The 6,735-nt window shown below is 43.5% G+C and overlaps 1 pseudogene; it reads left to right on the top strand.

The window, feature by feature from the left end:
* Positions 1 to 5,029: 5,029 nt before the first annotated feature.
* LOC147640297 (adenosylhomocysteinase pseudogene) lies at positions 5,030 to 5,866 on the top strand (annotated as a pseudogene).
* Positions 5,867 to 6,735: the final 869 nt, after the last annotated feature.

Genomic DNA, 6,735 nt, shown 5'->3' with positions numbered 1-6,735 from the left:
GGGCCAGGCAGCGTGCAGTTGATCAAGCATTTATTGCTGCCCAGCAGCAGAGAAGAAGTGGTAAGGCAGTCCCTTCCACTGTTTCTTCTCCTATTAGTAGGTCTGCAACTTCTTCTCCTTCCATAGGTAGCAACAATAAGTCTGATAAGGCTCTTGTGATAAAGGCAAGAAAAAGACCAGGTGCAACTATTGTAAGGCAAATGATCATGTCATTAAGAATTGCCCTAAGCTAAAGGCTAAAGAGGCAAAAAAGAAAGAGTCAAATGCAGCCACAATAGCGGATGCTTCTACAAATGCAGATTCTGCAAATGTTGTGCAGGATACAGAATGGGCGTTTAGGGTGTATTGCCAGTATGACCCATCTGTACATGATGCATGTTTGACAGTTTCTGTTGACTCTAATATATGGTATTTTGACAGTGGTGCTACAAAGCACATTACCTCGTATCGTGATATGTTCACTTGTCTTGAGGCTGTCTCTAATGGGAATACTGTCACATGTGCCAATAATGCTTGAAGGGCGTTGGTAAAATTATGCTTACTGCTGCAAATTGCAGCGCTTTCACATTTTCAGATGCTTTGTATGTGCCAGGGATGAAGAATCTATTGTCTGTCTCTGCGCTTGCTAGACTTGGATTTGTAGTCAAATTTGTGGATGACAGATGCACTGTTCATGATTTGACTTTTGGTGATACGATTATTGCATCTGGCACCTTGTTTCGTGGGCTGTATAGGCTCAATTCTTATGACAAGTGTGTGGAAGATTCAGCAAATGCAGTTTCTGATGAAAAGGTAGTTTCAGATGCAAAACTATGGCATGCTCGTTTTGGTCATCTGAACTTTGCTAGTTTGTTGCGTTTGCAGAAATTTGATATGGTTGCTTCATTGCCCCCTCTTGAGGCACCATTGAAACATGTTTGTGAAGGCTGTATTTTGGGCAAAATGCAGCGTTCTGCGTTTCCAAAGGATGGTTCTGTGCGGGCCACTCGTAAATTGCAACTTGTACATAGTGATGTATGTGGGCCTATGCAAACTCCGTCTCATTTGGTAAACACTTGTACTTCGTGACTTTCATTGATGATTACTCGAGGCATGCATGGGTATATCCACTAAAGGCAAAGTCCGAAGTGTTTTTGTGCTTCAAACAGTTTTTTCTTATGGTTGAAAATGTATCCAATTGTACTGTGGGCACCCTCCGTTCTGATCGAGGGGGGGAGTACTTGTCTAAAGAGTTTGATGCATTTTTGGCTAGTCGTGGGATAAAACACCAATGTACAGTGCCGTATATCCCTCAGCAAAATGGTGTTGCTGAGAGGAAAAACAGGTCACTTATGGAGTTGGCACGATGTATGGTCAACAGCCAAGCTTTGCCACATGCGTTTTGGCTTGAGGCTGTCATGTGTGCTGCATATGTACTCAACAGGTGTCCCACTAAGGCCTTGCAGTCTATTACTCTATACGAAGCTTGGCATGGCAGGAAGCCTTCTATTAGTCACTTACGTGTCTTTGGTTGCTTGGCCTATGCTTTAGTGCCTGTGCAACAACGCAGAAAATTGGATGATAAGGCTGTCAAATGCATTTTTGTTGGTTACAGTGCTGAGAGCAAGGGTTACAGATTGTATCATCCGCAGTCAAAGCGTATCTTGATTAGTCTAGATGTTGTTTTTGTGGAAGATGCTGTGCAGCCTTTGTTATCATGTACCAAAGAGACAGGTGTGAGCTCACGGGATATATTTGATACATTGTTGCCTCTGTTTACAGGTGGGAATTCAAATGTAAGTCTTAATGAGGCAAATATTCAGCCTATGCAGATTTCAAACGACATCATAGATCAACCTATTTCTGATGCAGATTTACAGGATGTAATTTCTGAGGATAGGGCTGAAAATGAGCAGGCTAGAGGTATGCCTAAATGGCTGGTGCAAACCTTGCGTGATAGTAAAATTTATGCATCTATATCTAGTCGTACTCGTTCAGGTTTTCAACATGCCTCTTATGCATCAGATTGTTATGCTTTGGCTGTGTCTAGTATGTGTGAAGACGAAGAATCTCTTTCATTTGATGAGGCACAAAAATCAGAAAATTGGTTGGCTGCAATGCAAAGTGAATATGATTCTATAATCAAGAATGGTACATGGTCTTTGTGTGATTTGCCTATTGGTAAAAAGGCCATTGGATGTAAGTGGTTTTTTAAGTTGAAACGAAAGCCAGATGGCAGTGTTGATCGCTATAAGGCTAGACTTGTTGTTTGCAAAGGGTTATGCTCAAGAAAAGGGCATTGATTTTGATGAGACCTTTGCTCCCACTTGTCGTATGACTACCATCGTAGCATTTGCATTGGCAGCTCATAATGGTTGGAATGTATATCAGATGGCAGTGTTGATCGCTATAAGGCTAGACTTGTTGCAAAGGGTTATGCTCAAGAAAAGGGCATTGATTTTGATGAGACCTTTGCTCCCACTTGTCGTATGACTACCATTCGTAGCATTTGTGCATTGGCAGCTCATAATGGTTGGAATGTATATCAGCTGGACATAAAGACTGCATTCTTGAATGGAGATTTGTATGAGGAGGTATATGTATCGCAGCCTCGTGGTTTTGTTCAAAGAGGGCAGGAAAACAAAGTGTGCAGGTTGAAAAAGGCTTTATATGGTTTAAAGCAAGCTCCACGAGCTTGGTATGAAAAGATACATGCATATTTGACTGCACATGGGTTTCAGAATAGTCCAACAGAAAGCACTTTGTATGTTAAACGTGTGGATGGTGTACATCTAATCATTGCTCTCTATGTCGATGACATACTGCTCACAGGACCAAATGAGAGTCATATTGCTGATTTTAAGGCTGATTTGAATGCCTCTTTTGAGATGTCAGATTTGGGGCATTTGCATCATTATTTAGGGATACAATTTAAGCAGTGTGATGGAGTATTGCTTTGTGTCAGACAAAGTATATTGAGACATTGTTGCGGAGATTTGGCCTTGAAGACTGCAAGCCTATTGCTACTCCAATGGAGACAGGTTTGAAGTTGAGTCTTCATGATGCTGGAGATCACTTTGATGTCACACTCTATCAGACAGCTATTGGTTGCCTCATTTATGTATGCATTACGAGGTCGGACATTCAGTTTGCAGTCTCACAGGTGAGCAGGTTTATGCATAGCCTAGGGTCTCAGCATTGGAAGGCAGTTAAATGCATCTTTCGCTACTTGAGTGGCACCATACATCTTGGGTTGTTTTATCCGAAGGGGGGATCGTTGCCGCCAGATTTACATGCTTTTTCGGACTCAGATTGGGCTGGTTGCTATGACACAAGAGTGTCCACAAGTGGTTTTTGTTTCATGCTCGGTAGCTCATGCATATCTTGGTTGAGCAAGAAGCAACCTACTGTGGCCACTTCTAGTTGTGAAGCTGAGTACAGGGCAGCTTTCACAGCTACGGTTGAGTGTGTGTGGCTCAGACGGCTTATGGCTGACTTGGGTGTTGGACAGGAGTCTGCCACCTCTATCTTCACTGACAGTCAGAGCGCATTGGCAGTTGCGGCGAGAAACCCAGTTTTTCATGCTCGCACAAAGCACATTGAGGTGCATTATCACTATGTCAGGGAGAGACTCTTAGCAGGAGAGATCAGCTTGGCCTATGTGCCAACACAGGACAACCTCGTCGATCTTTTCCAAAGGCGCTTCCTCGTGAGAAGTTCGAAGCTTTCCGCAAAGCTTTGGGCTTGCTCCCCTTTGTGGACTGATCTACTTTGGGCATGGCACTCCCCTATATATGAGTGCCAGCTCTCGTTCACACCATCACTCCCAGGGGGGATTTGTTGCCATATATATATATAGGCAGTGATGTGTGAAAACACACTTAGGACCGCCGGGGCACTTTTTCCCTCTTTAGGAGGTTTTTTCCCCTGGCTTGTATATACGCCCATCCTTCTAGGGCTAACTTATCTTTTGTACATTTGACACAATCTAATACACTTTGTGTTGTGTGCATTCTTGCTTCTTCTTCTCCAAGATTTGTGTGCTTTCCTGCAACCCTAATTCCAACAGTGAGGTGCACGGAGGTGTCGTGGGACTATGGAGGACATCTCTTTGAGCCTTGGGATTACTCGACAGTAACGCAAAAGTGTGTGCATGGTTCTCTTTAGGGTTTGACACCATGGGTGGCTCTTCTTTATCAATAGGAGCAAGGATGATTGAGAATGGTTACGGTCTCGGTCAAGGCCTTTAGCTGGCATTGAGGTTCCCTCATTGGTTCCAGGGGTAGAAACTCCAGAACTGGCTCTTTTTTGCGGCCTCTTGAGAATGGTTATAGTATCAGTCAAGGCCTTTTTAGGTGGAATTTGAGGTTCCTTCATTGGTTCTATGATTGGCTCTAGGATGGGGTTAGGGATTGGCTCAAGCATGGTCATAAACCACTTAAGTACTGGCTCTACTTCAGCCTACACCTTTCTCACAAGCTCTTGGGCATGCTTCATTTGCTCTTTCTTCAACATGGAATTGGGATAGTCCTTGAGTTTCTTTGTAAGGTTTTCATATTCAATCAGTTTCTTCTCTTTGGGAAGAGCTAGTTTGAGTAGGAGATCATTAGCTGTCTTTGGAAAGGGAGGTAGCTTTGGAGCTACGTCCTTCGAACCACTTTCAATGGCCATGACATCATTACCCATGACAACTAATCATGCATTTGCGTTTCTGCTGCAAGCTCTTTGAGGTCTTCTTCTTCTAAACCTTTGGGTCTAGTTCATTAGCCTTTTTAGCGCGACTGATGTAGCCTTTTGGGGCTTGCACCTTTGGCTCTTGGGTTGCTAGCTTTGAGATTGAAGCTTGAGTTTTATACATCTTTGTTTCCTTGGATGTATCCTTGGCAACTGTCCTTGACTTGGTGATAGAGCAGTAGGGGGGATTATATGAATAAGTCCACCTTGTATAACACTTAATGAGTTAAGTGTTATACAAGGTGATAGAGCAATAGGGGGGATTATATGAATAAGTCCACCTTGTATAAGTGCTAAGGCTTGCTAGTGATCCTGCCACATTTTCTCTACCCACACAGGACCATGCTGATGGTACCATTGCTCGTGGTGGTAGTGCATCTTTCTTTACCTGGAAGGGAGAAACTTTATAGAATTTTTCATGGTACACACATAGAGCCTTGGACTGTGGTGGACTGTGGTCCAAGCAATGGCCTAGATCTGATTGTTGTTGAAGATGGTGGTGATGCCATTCTCCTCCTCATCCATGAGGGTGCAAAGGTAGAAGAAGCTTTTGCCAAGGTTGGTACGCTCGTGGATTCTGCTTCACTTGACAAGCTGGAGTTTCATCCATCATCCTGGAAGGCATCAAGTAGGATCCCAAGAAGAATTGCAAGGTGAAGAACACACTTATTAATGTGTCTGAGGAGACAACTACTAGACGCACCACCTCTACCAAAATGGATCTTCTTTGCTCTGTCCTACCATTAATGTGCATGCCTCAGTGACCAAGACTAAGTTTGATAACTCTAAGGATGGCATGACTCTCAGCCTAATTGACTCATAAGGGCCACTAATGTCATGAAAGTTGGTACATTGGTTGTTCTTTGTGTCTATGGTGATGTTGGCAAGTGTTGGACGCTACTATGAAGGAGTGGTTGTTACTAAGATGGATCCCATATGTACTTGGAAAGCCTTAATGGAAGGACTTCATGTCTGAATTCTCGAAGATGTTGTCAAGAAAACTTCTGACATCTGTCACTAGTATTGGTCACAAGCACCTTATCATGGTAAGCCACATGAAGACGATGAAAAATAATGACTTTGCATGTAATATTGGCCACCTCGTGCCAATGTGATCCACTTGCATGAATTGGAGACCTTTCCTACAGTATAGCCTCACACTGAGAAGGTGTTCCCTATTGGGATGCCATCACATGTAGTTTCTATGCTTAACTTTTTAATGTACGAAAAGGAACATGGTGTGTGTGTGTGTGTGTGTGTGTGTGTGTGTGTGTGTGTGAGAGCATGATAGTTTATTTATTTTCATAGTTATTAACTAATCATGCTCGTGCACTAATGTGTTTCCTCTATAGCATGTTGCATTGTTGGGTTATACATTTTATCTTGGGACTATCTACACAGAGACCTTGCACCTTATGTTCACTACTATTAGTGGATATCCACATGGTAAAGCACATGCCTAGATCCCCGAATTGTGTGAGAGCAAGGCATTGAGAGGATAAAGAAAATGCCTCTAAGAAAGCGAGAGAGGAGAGACCGCCTTTTAAACTTCATAATCGGACACCCAAACTTCGCCCTCTTCACCAACAAAACCACCGGACATTCTCCCCCACACAAGCCAATCGGGTTCTTCAACACCACCACTTACCATCTATTGCTACACACTCGCCTACCTCACCAACCAACTCCCTTACAAAGTAATCAATAAAGAGATCGAGATATCGGCCCATCAACCTCAAAGCATGTTGTGTCCCGATGGAAATTTCACGACATCAACACACCCGCGCGATGTTGACAACCCTCAACAAGGCAAACCGTTGTTCGTAAAAAGAAGCCACTGGGTAGAAGACCACATCCGATCACTATCGTGGCAAGCAACAATCAATGCAACATCGATGCCTGTGTTCTTCCCTCGACAACTCGATAAGTGCAGCTAATAACCACTTCACCCTCCTTTTATTGCTTATATTGGCTCCCCACACTGAGTGGGTAGAGCGCTCCACGAACGGTAGAGCTAGTACT

The sequence above is a fragment of the Cibotium barometz genome, chromosome 3 (assembly GCF_041138505.1).
Source record: "Cibotium barometz isolate CiBa-2024 chromosome 3, ASM4113850v1, whole genome shotgun sequence".
Taxonomy (NCBI): Eukaryota; Viridiplantae; Streptophyta; class Polypodiopsida; order Cyatheales; family Cibotiaceae; genus Cibotium; species Cibotium barometz.
This window is presented reverse-complemented; position numbering and strand designations above follow the sequence as displayed.